The 23,503-nt window shown below is 36.8% G+C and overlaps 1 protein-coding gene and 1 pseudogene across 5 annotated transcripts in view; one reads left to right on the forward strand and one right to left on the reverse strand.

Moving 5' to 3' along the window:
- The window catches only part of Spidr (scaffold protein involved in DNA repair), a 377,942-nt gene that overhangs the window by 269,077 nt on the left and 85,362 nt on the right, over positions 1-23,503 (reverse strand). The gene's annotated exons all lie outside the window — the stretch shown is intronic.
- LOC120883823 (small nucleolar RNA SNORA51) lies at positions 655-771 on the forward strand (annotated as a pseudogene).

Genomic DNA, 23,503 nt, shown 5'->3' on the forward strand with positions numbered 1-23,503 from the left:
AACTTGTATACAAAACCTTACCTGATTGGAAACAAATCAAAAGATGAACAAACTGGTTTTAAAACACTATACATAGAGCGGTGGCACATGCCTGTAATCTCAGTGGCTGGGGAGGCTGAGGAATCAAGCGTTCAAAGCCAGCCTTAGCAACTTAGCGAGGCCCTAAGAAACTTAATGAGACTCTGTCTCTAAACAAAATACAAAAAAGGGGTGGGGATGTGGCTCAGTGGTTAAGTGCCTCTGGGTTCAATCCTCAGTATCAAACAAAACAGAACAAAACAAAACACCACTATATACATATAAATAAAATGCAAAAAAAATCTGCTATGATTAACAAGCAGCTAGTTTTGTTTAACATAATCAAAAACTCCAATGAATCAATTAGAAAAGGTAAGCAACCCCATGGAAAAATGAGCAAAGGATGCAAACTGGCATTCAAAGGAAATCACACACAAGTGACCATCAAGGAGATGCATGACTTGAATGGCTACTAAGGCACAGAATAAATCGCTGTGACCATACTGGGACACTAATAACAATGTGTGTCAAAATTAAAAATGTGGTGATTTCAATCTATAGTTCCACTTATAGGCCATATTAATTCAATTACACACACACATCATAACCTAGTTTGTAGGGCAAAAAAAGGGGGAGAGTGTTCTCTGGTGAGGCTGTGTTCTTACACTGACTGTATAAAAAGAGCAGACAGAGCAAATCTACCTCATTTGAGGCCTTATATGCCTGTTCTGAATTATGTATGGGGAGAAATGGAGTTGTAGGGGGTGAAAAGCAAACTAGAATTGTCCACTAATCAAGGACTAGTTGTGGTATTATATAAGAAAACATGAAATAACACTAAAAAGAACATTTGTAGATCCATAAACCATGATAAGGATACAGAAAATCACAAAAGCTAAGCATATAGGTAAGACCTTAAGGTACAATCAAACAAAAATATATAGAGGCACACACATACAAATGCTCTTATCTTCACAGAATGTTCTTGAAGACTACACAAGAAACAACTATGGTTACTTTTGGGTGCAGTGATGTTTATTTCTCCCTTTAACCACTGTTCTAAGTGGAATTTTCCCCATGGATATGTGTTAATTTGTTATTAAAAATATCTAAAATTTAGCAAATTTAAAGTGGGGAGGTATAAAAGCTGTCTAGAGGATCGAGACATTCATTTCCCAAAGACATTTAACATTTAACAAGGCATGGAGGCGAACAACTGTAAACCCAGAGGCTTAGGAGGCTGAGGCAGGAGGACTGCAATTTCAAAGCCATCCTCAGCAACATAGCGAAGCCCTAAGCAACTGAGCTAGATCCTGTCTCAAACTAAAAAATAAAAAGGGGCTGGGAATGTGGCTCAGATGTTAAGCTCCCCTGTTTCAATCCTTGCTACCAAAAACCAAAAGCCAACCAAACAAACAAAACACAAAACGAGGGGAGGAGAAACAACAAAAAATAGAGCGAGAGTCTAACAGAAATCTACACTAATATGAGAGCCATATTATTCTGAGCTAAGTAACTAGGGATATCTGTTCTCATTGCAAAATCAGCAGATTAAGAAATACTGAAACATTTCTTTGCTGGTACTATGGATGGAATCCAGGTGTGATTTACATTGTGGTATATCCCCAGTCCTTTGTTTGGAGATTTTCCTGTCTCAGCCTCTCCAGTCTCTGGGATTACAGGAATGTGACACCATACCTGGCCAGAAACATTTCTTAAATCGTCTAGATTAAACACAAACATATTAACATTCATGAGTCACCAATGCAATGCTTTAGTAAACATCTAGACTCAATGGGCTTCAGTTCTAGGCAGATGCTGCTAACTGAAATAGAGTACATATTCAGAAGCAAAGAAAAGGGGAAAGAAGATACTACTGAGCATTTTAAATGATCACATGACCAGCAGAGACAGAACTCCTGGCCAGAAGACGGAAATAGCTTTCTTGGCAAAGGCCACTAAAGAAGAAGTAGGAGCCCCTCATGTTGCGCCATGAGGAACTACCCCAACCCACTAAGCAGTGGTGCCTAATGCTCTGATGGTTAAGGTGCATTTCTATGACTGTGGTCTCACCACAAACTTCCACAGGATGTGACTCCATTAAGAGTCTGACTTCCATTCCTTTTGGGGATCCTTTGATATTCTATAATTCTGTGCTACCAAGATGATAAAAAAAAAATTCTCATCTTGAGGATAATGTATGTAACTTTATGGGAAGGGGGCAAGGATAGAACGAGTAACACATGCATATAGTTCTGTGAGCTGACAGAAAAACCAGTAATACAAAAATCCTACAATTTTCTAAACAGATGGATAATCAGCAATATCACTCTTTTTTTAAAAAAAAAACTAAAATTAAAAATTTTTAAATAATTACCATAAACTTTAAATTTAAAAGTTAGTAATTTATACAGTAGATGGGATAGAAAGAAAAGATGGGGGGGAGGGGGATAGTAGAGGATAGGAAAGGTAGCAGAATACATCAGTCACTAGTATGGCATTATGTAAAAATGTGAATGTGTAACCTATGTGATTCTGCAATCTGTATTTGGGGTAAAAATGGGAGTTCATAACTCACTTGAAACTATTGTTCGAAGTATGATATGTCAAGAGCTTTGTAATGTTGTGAACAACCAATAAAAAAAAAAATAAAAAAAAAATAAAAAAAATAAAATAAAATAGAGATGTTGTGCCCACCGGGGGAAAAAAAAAAAAGTTAGTAATTTAATAGAATGTTTCATGCAATTCATCTGATACTCTTTAAGCTATCTATAATTATAGATAATGGTATCTACATTTTTTTTTCATAAAATGTTCAGAAAAGATTCTGGTAAGTGATTGCCCTAAATACTTGAAGTACCCAAAGTAAAGTGTCCCAATTCCTGTAAAGCGAATCTTCATGTACATCCATGTATGAAAGTCTACAATGCTTTCTGGATGAACAAAATTAGAAAGAAGTTTCAGTCTAACTGCAAGATCAAAGAGTGCCTCAGTAGTAAAGCTGCCTCAATGATAAATCAAACAAATAAGTCAGATGAAACACTGCTTTTTAATATTCAGAAATTGAAGGTTTTAATTCTAAACTTTATAGGACGGTCACACCAGGAACAACAGTGGAATACACCAATATGTAACCATCTCTTTATTTTTTCATTGACACCTTTGTAGCCAAATGCTTTTCTAGCCTGTAGAAATAAGAGAGGAGGATAGTGACTAAACTAAAATTTCTCTTCGATATAACCCATTATAGTACAGAAAACTGCTCACTCGATTCATGTTTCATGTAAAAAAAAACAAAGTCTTGAGTCTTTGGTTTCAGCTAATACAAAAGGTGTGCTGAGCTGCCTCTATGAAGACCCCTTGTCAAGCGTCCAGTGTTGTGTGGGTAGGTGCTGGCCATGCCCCGACTTGAAGGCTAGGTGTGCTCCCCCATGCCATATCCTGTCAGGTGCTAGTCTCTGCTCTCTGAGGCCCTGCATCCAATTACTGACCAGGCCTAGACCTGCCCTTGTAGGATCTTATGAGATCACAAAGCAGTGCTATGCTAAGTTCACACAATCTATCCTGGGTTCAGCTTCCCTTTCTTAAAGTCACACTATAAATGAGAACAGTCAGTAGCGTCAGGAGGAAAGAACAGAATTATAAGGCCCTGACTCCTTAAAAGCTTTTCAGTCCCATACAAACCACTAACTGTTTTTTAAAGACGTTGGACAGTGGGTAACAAGAAAAATGCTGCTGAGTATATGCCATGGCAATTGAATCGCCAAAACGAAGACTGTCTTAAAACTTGAGGGGAATGAAAAATAACTGGTAGCTCATATACCAAAAAATCTAGTTATCAGAAAGTGGGATTTATTTGTTTAACAAATTAATTAAGTGCCTGCAGTGTATCAAGAACCATTCAGGGTCCAAGGCAAGGGGACCAAAGACCTTATTTATATGGTCCTTATATTCTAGTAGAATCACAAAGAAACATACCCCTTTAATGAAGACTGTTCTCTTACTGTTTATCAAGAACTTAACTGGTTGTGTGAAAAGGGAAAGCAAATAAACAAAACTGTAGCCTATACCAGACTCTCAGCTGCTAACAGAATTATATGTTCTTCTGGGATTAAAATTAATAAAAGCAACACTATGGCAGACAATAGAAAGGCTTAAACTGATAAGAGATGTATTTTCATTGTTTACATGGTGTGCTTTTTGTGACTGAAACTTTATCCATGAAAATCAGAACCAGTGAGAGGGAAAACAAAAGCTATAGATTTTCTCACACATTCAAGAGGAAGAAAAAAAAAAAAAACTTTTCTGAGGTAAACTGGTTCAACAAGCTACACCCAGTTATGCCTCTTTAAGCCACCTGGCTCACCTTCCCCAAACCAAATATGTGTTTCCAACCTCAAATCACAGCTCAATGGGAACAAGAAATCAAGTCTGTTAAGAGATTTACAAAAGTACCCTTCCACCTCATCCTCACACTCAATGCACCACTCTGAGAAATCCAAAGGGAAGATAAGAAATACTGGACAAATGTATACACAAAGAGAAAAGAAGGGAAAGAGAAATTATAATGCTCAAGAAAGGAACCTGCTGGATCAGTCAAAGTTCACCAAGCAGTAGCTGAGGGGAGAAAAGGGTGGAGAGATGAAGGCTGCTAGGTCTACTCAGCACACACAGCAGGCATCCTGACTGGCAGTGCAGTCCCACGGCTCTGATGTCCTTGTGTGTCCGGTGTGCAGTGATCACAGATGAAATGAAAGAAAAGCAACCCTTTCTCCAAGGAAAATAGTGTGCAACTGTGGAATTCTGATACAACTATGATATAACCTAAGTGGTCATACTCTGTGTTTCAAAACATACTCAGTCAGATATGGCCATGAGTGTTTCTCAAAGGCCACCTATGCCCAGCCTCAGACAGTGGCAGCAATTGACCTCAATCTGGTGAAAGCTGAAGATTTCTCAACTCAGACCTTCACTCAATGCCTGGGTAAAGAAGCAAACATGAAAGCATATTTTGAAAATAAATCTGTTCGTTATATATATGAATCAGAGGCAAGACATAGCTCTTTCTGTTATGAGTTAGGCATTATTTATATTCAAGGCAAAGAATAAAATCCTATGCAATAAAGGACTGAAGAAGGAGGGAAAATGGAAGAATAGAAAGAGGACCCCTGAAAACGTAGAAGCCTCTGGAGGTATGTAGCCAGGTAGGTACCTTGAGAGAACAAAGCTTATAACAAAAGCAAAATCAGTGAAAGCTAGTATACAGCCTGTGAGTCCTAGGGGTACTCCACCACACACCAGCCAAGTTAACATTATTAAGAGCAAATGGGGAGTGGGGACGGAGTCTGAGGACACAGCTTGAGGGAAGCCCTAGCTCCTTTCTGCCAGTATCTGGCACAGCCAGTGTGAGACAAGAGATAATCTTTCCTTACTGCCTGGATAATCGAGAGTTTTGGCAGGACCTTTAAGCACATACCAAGATAGTAAGAAGCCAGACGAAAAGCAGACTATGGAGCTGAAAACAGATTAATAAGGAACTTAGTGATTTGGCCAGTGACCTTCCAGTACAATAGTCTGCAGGTCCACTTGGGGATGATATGTTTCATTGGCAAGACACAATTATGGGACTTAATGACTTAATATCAAGGTGGTATGTTCTTTTTGATAATTCATTTTCCTATAGACTATCCCTTCAAATCACCTAAGGTTGCATTTACAACAAGAATTTATCATCCAGAGGCTGATCCAACATGGTGGGCCACAGGAAGGCAGCATTCTGTGTCACTTCGTGACCTATGATTCAAGTAGTGGGAATACTACTTCACTGGGAGTGACAGAGGACCCCCCAAGAGCTGTTCCCACACAGGAATCATGGCCACCATGCTGGTGCAGGGCTCTAGGCCTCAGAGTCAGAACAGGACCCCCAACTACTCACCCATGCAGGGCCCCAGAGTGGCCAGGTGGGACCACCAGGCATCAGCACCCACATAGGACTCTAAGTTGTTCTCCTGCACAGGAATCCTAGACACCAGTCCCATGCAGGACACCCAGCCGTCACCCATGAGCAGGAATTCAGGCCACCACTCCCGAGTGGACTCCCATCTACCAACATGGAGCTCCCCCTGTTGCCTCCATCTTGGGACTCTTCAGCCACTGCCATAGTCCCCTACACTCAGTAGCCTGCCTGCACATGGAGACATTACACAGGCACTGAAGACAGCTGACAGCCACAACACTGCATGCCACAGAGATGCTTCTCTGAACACATCACCCAACGCCATCGCTGAACCCTCTGCCCCCATCCTACTCCCCATCGCTGAAAGCAGCCGCCTCTATCTTGGGTCACCTTTGTCACCATTTTTAGTTGGGGCAACTTCCAGTTTGGAACACCAGCTGGGCAGGTACCTAAAATACTCAATTTCCCCCTTTTTCCAACAGCCACTAACCCGGCATAGTGACTGCCCAATACAAAAGAGCGCTCCAAGACAGGTGCGCAGCCTCCAGAGTGCAACGCACAAGATCTCCAGAGAGAAAGGTCCCCAATTCAATTAGGAGGTAGAAAGGGAGAGGGTGAGTGAGATAGTTTAGAGACTAATTTAGAGACCAGGAAACTGTGAGGTCTACAGGCGATAAGGAGATAAGACCAGGTGCCCACATCACACAAGTGGGCCCCAAAAGAGATCCTTGGGTGTCTGCAGTCTCCCATCGGGGACTGGTGGAGACCATACCTCACTTCCAGGTGCCCTGCAACCAAGACCAACTCTCCCACCCTGGTAACATTCACCATCCTAAGGGTAGAGATACCAGCAAACAACTGACAACCCCACCTACTGGATGAGAAGGGAAGTAGGAAAGACTCATCTCCAACCAAAATAATTCTTTCTTCATTGGAGGTTTTAGTTTTGTTTTGTTTTTCTCCCTCTCTATTCTCCTGCCCTCACATCCCCAACGTATGTGAAACCAGGTACTTAACATGAATTAGGATACTGAGGACTGGGATGTCTGAATCGTACATTACAGTCGTGTTGTATAGTTTCTTTTTTCCTATTTTTACATTTTTTATGTTTCTTAAATTTATGTGTGTTTGTTTTATGTACTCTACTGTCTTCCCACTTACTTGTCAACTCCAAATCACTTCCTCTCTCTTCCCCTGCTACTAACCAATTTCTTTAGATTCGTCTTTCACACTTCCTAAGATCTAATCACTCTGTAGCCTCACCTCCTACCGGTTTAACATCTCATCCTACATCTCATTCCCAGTTCTTTGTCCACCATCAGAAACCGTACACCCTTTTGCAAACCCACTGTTTATATTGTAGATAATAATTGAACTCACTATTTCTATATATTGTGACCAAACTGTAATAGCAACTATTTGGTTTAAGTTTGTATATTCTTTGTATTGGGATCTGCTAACATTGTTCTTCCCCTCAAAGGAGAGGTATTGGAACCCTGCAGGGGCACTATATACATATAGGGTAAACATAGAAATGCCTCGGATCTGCAGTGCTAAAAAACACATGAACAACATGAAAGAACACGGGAAGAAAGTTCCCCAAACAAATCAAGATGCAATATTATTAGAGTCCACGCTCAGTACAGCAGAAGAAAGAACAGAAAAGGCATTCAGAATGTAGATAATTAAAATGTTCTGTGAATTAAAGATGATATAAGAGAGCAAATACAGGCAACAAAAAATCATTTTCATAAACAGCTACATAAGCAAAAGATTACTTCAATAAGGAGATGGAGGTTCTGGAAAATAAGGAGATGGAGGTTCTGGAAAAAAAACCAAACAAACAGAAATCCTTGAAATGAAAGAAGCAATAAACCAAATTAAAAGCTCAATTGAAAGCATCACCAACAGATTAGACCACTTGGAAGACAGAACCTCAGACCATGAAGACAAAATATATAATCTTGAAAAGAATGTAGACCACACAGTGAAAATGTTAAGAAATCATGCGCAGAACATTCAAGAAATATGGGATAGCATAAAAAGACCAAATTTAAGAGTTATTGGGATAGAGGAAGGCATCGAGTTCCAAACAAAAGGAATGAACAATCTAGTCAATAAACTAATATCAAAAAATTGGGAAAACCAAATGTAAGAGGCTTACAGGACACCACATGTACAAAACCAGAACAGATACACACTAAGGTACATTATAATAAAAATGCCTAGCATACAAAATAAGGAGAGAATTTTAAAGTCCACAAGAGAAAAAAAAATGAGATTAAATATAGGGGAAAACCAATTAGGATATCTGCAGACTTTTCAACCCAGATCCTGAAAGCTAGAAGATCCTGGAACAACATATATCAAACCCTGAAAGAAAATGGAGACAACCAAGAATCTTATATCCAGCAAAATTAAGCTTTAGATTTGAAGATGAAATAAAATATTTCTATGATAAACAAAAGCTAAAAGAGTTTACAACTAGAAAACCTGCACTACAGAATATCCTCAGCAAAATATTCCATGAGAAGAAAATGAAAAACAACAATGAAAATTAGCAGAGGGAGGTATTACACTAAAGGAAAAACTAATCAAAGGAAAAACCAAGTCAGGTTAAATACCAAAAATAAACAAAAATGGCTGGGAATAGAAATCATGTCTCAATAATAACTCCAAATGTTAATGGCCTAAGCTCACCAATCAAAAGACATAAACTGGCAGACTGGATAAAGAAAAGACCCAATAATATGCTGCCTCCAAGAGACACAAAGGAAAAGATATCCAGAGACAAAAGGTGAAAGCATGGGTCTGTGAAACAAGCAGAGGTTTCCATCCTCATAGCAAATAAAGTAGACTTCAAGCCAAGTTAATCAAAAGGGATAAAGAAGGACACTTCATACTGCTCAAGGAAACCAACAAGACTTAACAATTATTAATATATATGCCCCAAACAATGAGGTATCTATGTTCATCAAACAAACTCTTCTCAAGATCAGGAGTCAAACAGACCACAACACAATAATTCTGGGTGACTTTAACACATCTTTCACCACTGGAGAGAACTTCTAAACAAAAACTTCTAAAAAAAACCTAAGTGGTCATACTCTGTGTTTCAAAACATACTCAGTCAGATATGGCCATGAGTGTTTCTCAAAGGCCACCTACTCCCAGCCTCAGACAGTGGCAGCAGCTGACCTCAATCTGGTGGGAATGGAACCACCTTTTGACTCACCTATCCTCGGTTTGTACCCAAAGGACTTAAAAACAGCATACTACAGGGACACAGCCACATCAATGTTTATAGCAGCACAATTTACAATAGCTAAACTGTGGAACCAACCCAGTTGCCCTTCAATAGATGAGTGGATAAAGAAACTGTGGAATACAGACACAATGGAATATTACTCAGCATTAAAGGAGAACAAAATCATGGCATTTACAGGTAAATGGATAGAGTTAGAGAATAAAATGCTAAGTGAAGTAATTCAATCCCAAAAAACCAAATGCTAAATATAAAGATGCTGATTCATAATGGGGATTGTAGAGACAGCATGGGAGGAATAGTTGAACTCTAGATAGGACAAAGAGGGGGAGGTGAAGGGAGGGGGCATGGGGTTAGGAAAGGCAGTGGAATGAGATGGACATCATTACTCTAAGTACAGATATGAAGACATGAATAGTGTGTGACTCTACATGTGTACTATCAGAGATACGAAAAACTGCTATGTATGTGAAATATGAATTGAAATGCATTCTGCTGTCATATATAACAAATTACATTAAATTAAAAAAAGAGAAAAAATACAGATAGCATTGACAATAGGCCAAATATATATAATATAGATATAGACATATGACATAGTAACAGGCATAACTCCCTATGTCTTCATACTAGTCAAGAAAAATTAGAAAAACTACTGAACAGAAATACTCGCAAGATATATGATGAAGTTTCACAGAAAAAGATGCACTATTCTTTCATTCTTGTAAATATACAAATCAAAATACAGTAACTCCATCCAATCTGAGGTTTACTTTCCATAGTATCCACTACCCATGTTCAATTGTGGGCTGAAAATATTGGTGGAAAGTTCCAGAAATAAACGATCTGTAAGTTTAAAAAAAAAAAGAATTTATCATCCAAAAATTAATAGCAATGGCAACATTTGTCTCAATATTCTAAGATCACAATGGTCTCCCACTTTAACTATTTCTAAAGTTCTTTTATATATTTGTTCACTGCTATTTGATCCAAATTCAGATGAATATCTAATGCCAGAGATTGCATGAATCTATAAGATAGACAAGATAAATATGACAGACTCAGAAGTATGCCATTTGATGCTACCTTAAAGTCAGAATAACCTGCATTATGGTATAAACTTGAAGTTATGGTTTTTAAAAAAGGAGCAAATCAGTTTGAATAAACTCAGTCATATCCATTTGAATAAACTCATCTGAATAAAGTTAGACAGATTTCTATATAGTAAAGTTTCTCAGGAACTGATAATAGGCTTGCGTGTACTGAGACCCCTAGAAGTCCTGTAATACTTGGTCTTTCTAAACTCATCAAAATTAACGAATTTTTCACTAAGCATTTTGTGGTTCAGAATCTCTAAAAATGTTCATATTTTAATCATTTGAATAAAAAAAATCCTTTGGAAATAAAGGTTTCCATCATTTCTTCTATTTTCTTAAATAGCACATGCTGAATACACTTGAATATTATCTTGAAAGCTCACAGTTATTCTTGTAGAGGACTACTGCTTTTGACTTTGAGGTAATATAGTTCTGCACATGCCACATGGATTTTCTTTCCTTCTATCTACAAGGCTGCTTGCTGTCTCACTACTATGATGCCCTACTTCTACTCCTAACAGCTTTTCTGACTGCCAAAGTGAAAAACCTTCTTGTTTGCCTTGGGTTTGGAAATCAGAAAACAGAAAGGCTCAATGTGGAACATCAAAAGAATAATAAAGATTGATAAAATATAGATTCTGATCTTCAGAGATGGACATATGGCTATTTATGTACAATTAAGTTGAGCCAACAAGAGCCCAAAGCATACATCTGTAAAGCAAATCTAATAACAATCATTTCAGAGGCCCAAGACCTCCTTCCAGATCCAAGGTAAGCTCCAAAGGCCCTGACTAGACTTCTGGTAAGAGATATCTCATCATATCTTACATGCCCATGAAAGTACATCCCTGAAATAATCTAATTGTATCAAAATAATCCTTATAAGATTACTCTGAGGTGAAAGGAGGCAAATAAGACAAACAGAAGATTAAATGATTGGTATATAGTTGTCCAAAGTCACATAACCAATTAAGAGAATAATCTTGGGAATCGCCACTATCCACATGCATCCTACACACATTATCCCCAACTATGTCTACAAAATAAAGGGAGCCAAAAACTAGGGGGAAATACGTATATACATTTGTGTGCACACATGCATTTAGCTTTAATAGCTACAAATGCGAGAAAAGGCAAAATTAATTGTCTCTAAGAAAAAATTGACCTATGTACTTTTCCATAATCTTGAAATTCAATAAAGATGATACACAAAGGACTTTAATATCAAGGAATTTAAAAGGTGTAATATCTCATAATGCTTGTTTCATTCGTTATTTTGATAGCTAAAAGATAATGTTTAATATACTGTTGGGAATTTTATTGGCCACAATGAGCTAAAACAATATTATGGAGATAAGTCATCACTGAAAATGATTACTTTTTGATATTCATCCAAGAACATGAACTATGGAAAAAACTGAAAGATACTTTCAATCCCTATAAAAATCTAGAAATGACAAAGATAGTCCTGGACACTTGGTTTAAATTTTAAATTCAAACAAAACAATGTTTATCAGTTTTATTATGTTTATTAATTTTGAAGACCCATGATTCTATAAAGTTATTCTGGGCTTAATTTATAAAGTCATATAATATTTCTTTTGGGAAAATCAGAATGCTGACTAAAAGTAACCAAGTCATTAAAAGAATATATTTGAAATGTGACTTCACCTAGAAAAACATTTTGTTTGTGAAGTATATGATACTGGAGATGGAGTGTTCAGGAAAGCATCAACTTAGCAGGCTGAGTTGTTCCAATTTAACATAATTCTTGAAGAGGCTGTTTTAGTAACTGGCCCTTAATGAGTACTTAAGAAGTGAACTCTTGGAATATTCTGATGGAAACATTTTGCATGCACGAAGCCTTGACCACTCTGTACCACTTTGTGTAGATTATAGTTTGTGCAAGCAATATAATTTATGGTAAACACCTACTTTCCTTCTATACGACTGGAGTTTCAATAACAGCAAGTCAGTCAATAGGCACTGACCTGTTAGGTCTTCCCCAAAAGATAAAACTTTCTATGGGCTGCTACAATTCATTGTTATAGGAACTAAGCATGTCCTTTGCAGCCCCCCAGAATAGGAATCTTGGAAGCTCTAGAATGCTCCTGCTGCACCTCCACCCTTTGCTATAATTAACCAAAGCCATGGGTATATCCATTTCTGACTTCTTATGATTACTTTTAGCAGGTCACTAAAATTTATCTTGGGGGCTCCCAACACATATAATTAAATGTGATTTTTATTATTTTAACACATTTTCCTTAATTTCAGTAGAATAAAATGTTAAAAACTAGTCTATACAATCCTGGTAATCAGTTATAACTAGATATATTCTTAAAACAACTTATGTTTAGAACTTAAAAGAAATCTCAATCCCAATTTGCGGAAGCCATGAAAGTGAAATGATATGGCTAGAAAGCAAATCACTATTTCAAAAAGGGGCCAACAAATTTTCCAATAAAGGACCATACAACAAATATTTCAAGCTTTTCAAGCCATACAGTGTGTCACAAACACTCAAATCAGCCATTTTAATGAGACAGCAATCATAAATAACTTATAAACAACACATAAAGTAATGAGTTTGGCTGGGTTCCTGCAAAAGTTCATTTAAGGAGATAAGTAGTAGGCCAAATTTGGCCTGCTAGTTATAGCTTGTAAACTTCAGTTAAAGTGATTTTCCTTTTTTTATTTTCTAGGTTAAACAAACAAGATTTTTTTTTTTTTAAGAAAGCCTCAAGATTCTCCATTTTCAAAGTTCCCTGGTAACAGATCATCTTTCTGTTATTCAATTTTGTACAGGATTTGTATCCAATCCTGCAACTGATTCTTTTTTTTTTTTTTTTTAAAGAGAGAGTGAGAGAGAAGAGAGAGGAGAGAGAGAGAGAGAATTTTTAATATTTATTTTTTAGTTCTCAGCGGACATAACATCTTTGTTGGTATGTGGTGCTGAGGATCGAACCCAGGCCGCATGCATGCCAGGCGAGCGCGCTACCGCTTGAGCCACATCCCTAGGCCCTGCAACTGATTCTTAAAATCAAAGAGTTTAAAACACTTAATTTACCCAAGAATTATATTCAGTATTGAACAAAAAAGATCTCAAAATTTGCCTAACATAATCAAAGTTCCTTTTTAAGAAGCCACTGTGAGAGAAGAAGATTTTGAAATGATCTCTTTCTTAAAAAGAATCCTATCTTAAATCATAATGATGAGTGATTTGCTAGTCTGACACAAACTTCTGGGAACACCGGTGCAGGATTAAAATGAATCTTAAATGTTTAGGAGTCAATTTACATAAAGCTAAACTGAAAAACCTTCTCTACCATGTTAGGTACCTAACAATACTTGTAAGAGCCCTAAATCTATTCAAATTCCTTTGTTCACCATTCACAAATTGCTGATTTGGTGACAACTATCTCAAAAGAAACTGAACAAAATAAGAAATTTCTAATAGCTTGAAAATACGGAATAATTATAACTATTGCATTGAAGGCCCTGTTGTAAAAGAAAGCAGTACTATTTGGGTTTTAATTATAGCTATTTGATCTATTTTAACTAAAAAAAAAAAAAAGGAAGAAAAACTAATGCTTCTAAACTAGACAAAGCAAAATACGAGAATCACATTCCTATAAACTGTCTACCAGTCTTGGCTGCAAACTTACCTAGCCCCATCTGTTAAAATTAAATGCCTGTTTTTAAATGGCTTTCTCTCCTTGATTAGTTATAACTGAAAGCCAAGTCATCCAGAGCAAATAAGAACATCAAAACTCAACTAAAAATGAGGACAACATCTAAAACTAAACCATTATAAAAAGGCCTGGGGTGAAAACAACTCTCTTTTTTCCTGGGCAAATATAAAAAAAGAAGAAAAACAAAAGTCAACCTCCACATATGTGTACAACTCCAAAACTACACATACAAGGAAAAATAAATAAGTCCAAACAATTTAGAAATATATCCAAAATGGGATAATTTATATTTTTGTTATTACTTCAAGGCAACAAATTGATTGAATTGATATGGCCTTTATTTTAAATGTTCAAATGGACAACTAAAGATAAACATAAAGCAAATAAGGTTTTATTAGAAATGGTTTGTATTATGCAGTTTTAACTTATAGAGAAATTTATTTTATTTCCTCCTACAGTCCGTTTTTCTTTTGTTTTTGTAGTGCTGGGATCAAACGCAGGGCCCTGTACATGTTGGTAAGTGTTCTAGCTATGCTATATCCTCAGTCACTTCTACATTTCCTTTTGACTGACTTTCTCCACATCTGTCTATAATTCTATGTTAAAAATTTCCCAGATGGACAAGGGGGAAAAATAGATGGCTCAGTAGAAACGAACACCACACCTAGGATGAGTAAAAGAAATTAACCTAAAACAACAGATACCAACAGGTCAAGAACAGCTCAACATCTATTAAAAGAACAAAACAAAACAGTAACACGTGATTATCAGTTCTGACAAGAGGACTACGAAAAGAAAACAGGGGTAAGCACTTACTTCAACTTATTTCTCCTAGGCTCGTTCCCCTAGACATTTTATTAATATCTGAAAATAGCCAGAAATATGTATCAAGACAATCAAATATTAATGTTAGTTTTACAAACACTTTAAACAACAGTAATTCTGGCCTACCACTAAAATCCTCTTGATTTGCAAATCACAGAAATTGAACTGACTTTGAACCTACTAAAATTCACCGAATCAGTGGCCAGAATATAAACTCTGGAAACTGATTTCTTAAACCCTGAAATTGCAAATACTTTGAATACTTGTCTGCTTCAAATTGCCAATAGTCAGATTAATTACCTACCATATGCCTAATTTTCTTCAAAGGATCAAGTGAAACTGCTTGAATCAGAAATGTTTAATGTCCTCTAAGTTACATAGTAATAGAGTCTACTTTTCAAATAAGGACTAACAATTTAGAAGAGATAAGTTCTAATTTTTTAATTTTTTTTTGTTGTAGTTGGACACAATACCTTTATTTTATTTATTTATATGTGGTGCTGAGGACCGAACACAGGGCCTCGAATGTGCTATGTGAGTGCTCTACCGCTGAGCCACAACACCAGCCCAGAGGTAAGTTATAAAATTTTTAACAAATGTAATTTTTTACAACTAAGATTTTCAATTAAGTAAAGGTTAGGTCTTTATTTCTAAAAGGAGCAGCACACCACTATCTGAAATACTACTTGAAATACCACTTCTATGATGAACTGGAGATTTTTAATTTCATTAAAAATTGTTTCATTTCAGGAATAACTTCCACAGCAGTGTATTGAATATTATCATGTTTACCTCCATTTTCTACAACTAAATCCCAAGCTTGGGAATTAAGGAATAAGCATTTAAAGACTAATTTGAGATCTCTTATCTCTTCTTTTTCATTTCCTTCATGACAAGAACAGTATCCAAGCCTTGCCTAGAATTTTAGGCATTGTGTTCTTCCAGTGGGGTGACCTGGCCAATTCTTTTAACCTCTCTGAACCTCAATTACTTAAAAAAAAAAACGGAAAAGAAGAAAAGCTTTCCTATCCTTTTCCACTCATTAAATATCAAATAAGATAAATAAGGCATTTTTATTTTTTTAAACCTCAAGAAACTTACAATATAGAAGGAACAGAAATACAAACACATTAGTAATTTTAGATCTCAGGGGCTCTGGTAGATATGGGCATGGGAGGGTTCACAGGGAAGAGGGCTCGAGTTTATGGGGAAATCTTCCCAGAAGAGGTAGCTTGCAAATGAATAAATGTTTCACAGTTGAGGCAGAGGTTGGGAAGAGGAAGGTACTCTAAGCATAGCAATAAGGATAGAGGAATGAGAAGCCACCATGTGGGGAGAATTCTGGTGTGGTCAGTATGTTGCAGAAAGAGAGCAAACAACATGAGTAGTAAGGTTCAAAAAGATGATTTATACATCCAAGAAAGTTCCAAGTAGAGGATTTTTACCTCACCTGGTAGAACCTAGCTAAGTATTTATGAGTTTTCCCCCAACAAAAGGTTTTAAAAGATTACTTAAAAGTAATTTACTAGTTTTAAAAGATTACTTAAAAGTAATCTACTGGTTCAGTGGTTTCTTTCATGACCTCTTTTGATCCTTTCTACAGCACTATGAAAGAGGAACTATCATACCCATTTTAAAGAGAAAGAAACTCTTAAGGACTGAATGTTTGTGTCCTCCTAAAATTCATCTAATCCCCAATGGGATGGTATTTGAGGTGGTACTCAGGGAGGTAATCAGGTCATCTGGGCAGAACCCTCATGAATGGGATCAGTACCAGTATCAGACTACTAGTTTGCCCTCAATCAGATATGTGAGGATGTGAGAAGTCAACAGACTACAAACTGGAAATGGAACAGTTCTGATCAGAACAGACTACACTGGCACCCTGATTTCTGACTTCCAGCCTTTAGAACTATGAGAAATCAAGTTCTATTATTTATAAGCCACCCAGTCTATGGGTATTTGTTACAGCAGCCCAAATTAGAAAAGAAGCCAAGGCTTAGAAAAATCGAGCACTTTGCTCCAGGTACAGAGTAAATGGCCAGTGAGCTCTGGCCTGTCCATCTGAGCCTTATTCTTTATCCTTTTAACCCCATGATCTATGTGAATATCTAGAAGTACACATTTTACCACTGAGCTATACCCCTAGCCTTAGTGTTGAAGATGTCTTCATGCATCCTTCATCTGTGAAGCCTTTTTGACATCCTACCATGATACGTGAATTTTACAGTGGGTACCCAGATAGCACCCACCAAAGTTCTACCATTATAGAGTTTCCTGTACTGGCTTTAGTGTCATCTACTATGAAGCCTTAACCCTTGGAGAGCTGGTCATCACCACATTTTGTATCTGTTTCAATGTGCTACAATTATTTATCTTCTTGTTTATCTGTTCTTTGAGACTGTGAGCTCCATGAAAGCCTGACTTGGTTTTTGTATCCTGACTCTGAGAATATCGAGTATGAAACAAATAAATCTTGACCACATCACTTACTGAAAACTTCTCTATAACTGATCTCTAAATAACAATGACAGGGAAAAACATTCTTTCACAATATTCCTTTCCCTTATGTGTTGGGAAGTCCTAGAGGCAACTGTTCTATCTGAGCAGCAACAAAGGGGAAATACACTTTGCACCACTTCTGCAGCTGATAGAGAAGGAAACTCAAGCGGTTCCTTCTGCCTTGCAAGGGCAGGAGTCAGATTCTTTTACATTAGATACTACATACAGAAAAAGCCCCCCAGAGACCAAATTTATAGATACTACTTGCTTCATCAATTAACCACATTCTTGTGACCAATTCTTGTGCCTACAAAGCCATCTTTTCAGCAGATAATCATGAAACAGCTCCTGCACAGAAAAAAATGAGATGAGCAGTGCACAAAAGACTTGCAGTACAGAAAACAGAAGAGAATGAAGTATGAAACAGTGCTGTTAAAAAAAAAAGAATCTCCTACAATAGGGGTAAGGGGCTTGAAAAATAAACAGACAAATCAGAAAAGTCACTTGAAAATTAATGAACTTGACATGAACTTAAGGGAAAACAGTACAGATCATATGATCTTTTCAGACTGTGGTGAAAATATTTTCTTTCTACATATATTTTACTTCCCAGATGATTAGACCCATAAATACATCCCTAGAAAAGAAGTCCTTTCTACAAAAGTGTCCTCTTCATAACTGCCATTCAGAACACCAACTGCCTATCATGACACAGCAACCGAGAAACTCAAGGCTTGTGTTAGGGACATTCAACTTGTGATTTCCTGTGAGACTTTCTCAATTCTCATCATGATGAAATGGTTAATGTTGCAATGTACTCATGGCTTTAGATAAAAACACAGGGCACCCAACACAGAAGTAGCTGAAGAGAATAGCACCCAGCAGGAAGTTGTCCCTGCAAAGGAAATTGCAGTTTCTAAGATGAAGAGGAAGTCAAGAGGGAGAATTAAGTCTTAAGCCCTTGAGAAAATATTGAAGAAACTACTTGTGGTCTCAAATACAGTTAAAGCGCTAAGTAGTTCAGGTAATAATTAGTTATAAATTCAAACTTTTAACAATGCATTTTGGGGTAAAGTTAGCACACAATAGTCAAATCATGTTGTGTAATCACTGTCCTGTTAGGAACTGCCTCTTCCATTCTCTATTCCTTACAGAATTTTCATGGAAAAGTAGCTGACAGTGATACCAACTAAAAGGAATAGAAGGGAAAAAGCACTCTCATTCACTTACTCCTACCCACTCTAACAATTCTGGTCAAGTTTCTCTGCATTTTACAATGACCCGAAATATCGTCTTCAGATACAAACGCACCCTCTAAATAAGCTTCCAGTTTCTACATCATAAATGGTTAACTTCTCAGAAAGGATGTTTTCACATGCCCAGGAAATGTATCCTAGTCACAGAGAACATGCTACCAATCATTTCTCAGCAGTATAGCTACATTTAGCCATAGAACGTTCATAATAATGTATGAGGAACCTTTCATTTACAGACATTTGAACTTCATAGAAACTTCATATTCCAGCAACTTATCTACTATTTTTTAAATCATGCCCAGAATTCTTTCCCTAATGCTCATAAATACAGATCTTTTCTGTCATTAAATAGGAATGATTGCACATATATTTTACAGTCAATAATAGGCTTTACAAATAGTCAATAATGGTAATAATAAAGATACTTTTGACATTATTTTCTATAAGAATACCTCATAGGTGACTTTCTTTGCCATAGTCTATCATATGTTAACCACTTCTTACACAGAAAAGATGTGTGTATGGAAGGGAAAGGTTAAGTATATACATGATGCTGTTCTCTATTTACATTATGACCATGACACTGACCTCAGTAACAAAACACAAGCTCCAAAATCTCCTTTTCATTCTGATTGCCAAATTCTTATTTCATTGAAACCATCCACACTCAGCTGTAGGAACTTCCTAGCAAAATCATCTTTTTGAATTATTGACTCTTGCTAACTCTGTTTAACAACCACTGATATTTTCTGCAGCTGAATGTTTATGTCCAACTAACATTCTTATGTTGAAATCCTAACCCCTAATAGGATGTTATCAGGAATAGGGCCTTAGAAGGTGATTAGGTCATAGGGTGGAGCCCTTATAAATGGGATTTGTGCCATGATATAAGAGGCCCCATGTCTCTTATAACAAAAAGACAGCTAGCAGGAAATGTGCCTTTATCAGATAATGAATCAGCTGGCTCCCTGATCTTGGATTTCCCAATCTCCAGGACTGTGAGAAACAAATTTCTGTTGTTTATAAGCTACCCAGCCTATGGTATAGACTAGTACCACATCTGTCACCCTACAGTTCCTAATTTTCCCTTTCAAGCACTGTGTTCTTATGATTTTCGTCTTCCTTTTCTTCCTCTAGCTGCCTTTTTCCATCACTGAGCAGCTTAAGATTCCTTCCCTACCTTCATTTGACGATTACTTGATGAATAGCAAGCAATTGATAGATGCTGCTTCTACCATACTAAGACTGAGGCTGTTTATAAACCTAATACACTAAGTGCTATGAAAGAAGTGGAGAGGACCAGGGGAAAGGGAAAGAGAAGTTGCCAACAATTTAGCTTCTTTATATGCTTGCATTTCCCTTAAGTATTTGCAGTTATATAACAGTCTATATGACCTGTAACATTCAACTGTTGTTCACAAAATTTGCATAAGTTTTCTATTGCTATATAATAAATTATCATAAACTTAAGAGGCTTAAAGCAACACCCACTTACTTATCAGCTCACTGTTGTTAGCAATCCAGTGCATTTTAGCTGGGCTCTGCTCAGAGTACCACAAAGCTCAAATTAAATTGTTTTTGGTAAGGCTTAGTTTTAGAGGCTTTGAAGAAAAGTTCAATTCCAAGCTAATTCTTGTCACTGGCAGAATTTAGGTCTTTGGGCTACAGGACTCAGCTCCCCATTTCTTTGCTGGATAACAAATGGTCTACTCTGAAGTCTGAAATGCTGTCATGATCCTTGCCTTTTCCATTTTCAAATCAGCAACAGCATATCAACCCTTCTCCTGATTTAAATCTCTGACCTCCTCAGCCTCTGATTGGACCAGATTGAAGGGCTTGAAGGATTAGGTCAAGTCCACTGAGGAAAAAGTCCCTTCTTGAAGCCAAATAACAGAATTTAACCATGGTAGTTAGAGCCATCCTATTCACAGTCCCAAGGATCGCCCACGCCATGTGCGACTGGAAGTGTGCACACTAGGGGTCATTGAGAGTTCCACTTGCCAGAGTAAATTGTAAAACACAGAACATAAAAATTTGGCACCAAAATAATTAGTATCAAGAAAAAAATGTTATGGCACTGGTTAGAAAGACACACTCATCTTCTCCCTGTAAGGGATTTTATTTTTCAATCCTGAGACAGTAACAACCCAAAACCCCAAACTCTCAAATCTGTGCCTCTAGCCCTTTTAGTCTTAATCCACTTATCTTCATAAATGCTTAAGAGATATTATATTTACTCACAGATCTTTTGTCATTTTTTTGTCAATTTATAAATTTATAAAATATTTATAGTTATTTTGTTCATAGATACAAAAATCAAGCTGGAAAATTTGGCAATTAGAATCTACATAAAGCAACATATAAATTTTATTTTATTTTTTTCTATAAAACTTGTTTGTTCTTTATTGTTTAAGTATGTGCATAAAACCCTCAATTTTGCCCATTGGCTTTCAAAGTCTAAATTATTATTATTTTTTAATTAGTTGCTCATGACAACACAATGATCTTGACATATCATACATTTGATTCAAATGGGGTATGAATTCTCATTTTTCCACGTGTACAGATTGCAGGATCACATTGGTTCAAAGCCTAAATTATTTACTATATGGTATTTTACCAAAAGCTTTTGGTAACTCTGCTCAAGAGAGTTGGTGGTAAAATGGAATATTTCATAGTCTTTAAAAAAAAACATGTAAAATTTATATTTCTTAAAAATTGAATAGGTTACAAAAACATAACAATAAAAATTGTCATAGATGACCAATATAAATGGTCTAGGTATAATCCTGTTTGAAAGACATTATGAATAATTTCTATTTTTCTATATTATCTGTACATTCAACTGAATGGTCAGTATTCCAAGATCTCAGCCTTCAAATGAGTGCTTTGTTTATCATTTGTTTACTCTATATTCTCTTTTATATCAAAACTGAATCAAAACTAATTCAGTAATAAAATTTAAGAACTTGCCCTTCCTCTCCATTTTCAGACACTCTTCATGTCTGGAATAGGATCATCATAAACACTGATCTCCTAACCTGACCTTCTGCTACTTCCTTGTCTTTCTGTCTGTGCGCACACTTGCTCCAGCCTACACATTCCTCCTGAGAAAGTCCCTAACAGTATTCTCCTCCTCAATATTCTCCTCTTCAGGAACTGCATGAGGCCCTCTTCCAGGGACATCTGCCAAAGTTCTTTATTCCAGCACAGAGCCAAAATTCAGTATATCTCCCAAACCTCAGACTCACACCTCCGACCCTACTGTTCAATTCCACACCACACCCTCGGTTTTTGGGACACCTCACCTTTTGGTCTTACCTTAAGCCTTTGCTCAGCTGTGCTCCCAAGTGACACACCCTAGCCTGGAAGAACCAGTTTCACAAAGATTTCTCACTGCTTTCATTCACAGTCTGCTTTGCTTCCTCTGACTTAGACCACCTGATATTATCTTTATCTTGCTCTGGCTTCCCATAATTTTTTAACAGATATACTTTACTTTCCCATTATAATAGGAACATTCTATGTGTGTCTATATTTCATAGCATCTTAAGCACACACAGGAAACTAAACAATTCTTTTTTTCCCCACAATTCAACCTACACCTCCAGTCTTAACCTTCCACCATTCGTACAATTTCCTATCCTACCTTGCCTGGAAGAACAGTCTTTAGAAAAGAGGTTAACAAATACGCCATCTACCCTGGTATCCGTATTAATGAAGTAACAGCACAGATAGTAGCTCAGAGTTATACACAAGTCAATCTGTTTAACATTTAAATTATATTTTAAAATTTTAACATAGGAATAAATGGAAAAGAAATTCTAGGAAAAGAAATCTCTTCTTTCAGACATTGAGAACACATATTAAAAGATGCTTTAATTTAGGAAAAGGAACAGAACTTCGAAAAGTGCATTTTCATGCACATAAATGGGAAACAGTCTAAAAGTCTGCCCATAGGAGACAGCTAAATTGATGGAATACTTCACCATCATGGTAAGAAGTACAGTTTTCATGTCACTATGAGCCTTGGGGCCCACAATATACCTTCAAGTATAGAGCAGCTATGGAATATGCAGTCATTTGTCTATAAAGGGCAAGTAACAGATGCTCATCTTCATTTATTTAAATTTCAGGAAGAGCTCAATAATACTGCTTGCCTATTGGGGAAAGGAACTCTGGTTAAATGGGGACAGGAGACTTCTACCCTTTCCTATGTCACATGGACTGTGAGAACATGGACTAAGAGGGCTAGGCTGAGCAATCTCTGTTGAGCGCAAAAAAGAGGGCAGATTCGCCCATGGCTTATTATAAAACTCAATATTCATAAAGGAGCTTGATGCTTCTAGAGGAAAAAATGCATAGAAAAACTAGATGAGAAAAAAAAAGAAACCAGCTATGCAGGTATTATAACCCCCAAACACTTTGGGACTCTTTCTTTTGCAATACATGCTATACTAGTACAAGGTAAACAAGCCATAGGCCTGCTTTGAGACTGACAGAGAAGAGCAGAAGGGGGTCTGCTGTGGCACCTCTACCCAAGTAGGTGTACATTCCATGGGAAAAACTAGCCAGCCTAAGTGCACCCAAGGAAAACTCACCTAAGCTCTGACCGCAAACTCAGAAAAAATATGATTATAGATAAACCTGCTCATTAGTAGTTTTTTTCTTTATTTTTCTTTCTTTTTTTTTTGATTATAAGAAATTCATTACAAGAAATGCCACTAAAAACTTCTTGAGAAACATATGGTATTTGAGAAACTCAAATCATAGTCTTCTGCACTAAGAAACCAAATAAATATTGGATACATCGCAAATTAGAATTTTATTTGTGAATTAAAGTGAAATTGGGGCTTATCAAGTCCTACTGAAACACCTGAGCAAACCTA

The sequence above is a fragment of the Ictidomys tridecemlineatus genome, chromosome 7 (genome assembly GCF_052094955.1).
Source record: "Ictidomys tridecemlineatus isolate mIctTri1 chromosome 7, mIctTri1.hap1, whole genome shotgun sequence".
Classification (NCBI taxonomy): Eukaryota; Metazoa; Chordata; class Mammalia; order Rodentia; family Sciuridae; genus Ictidomys; species Ictidomys tridecemlineatus.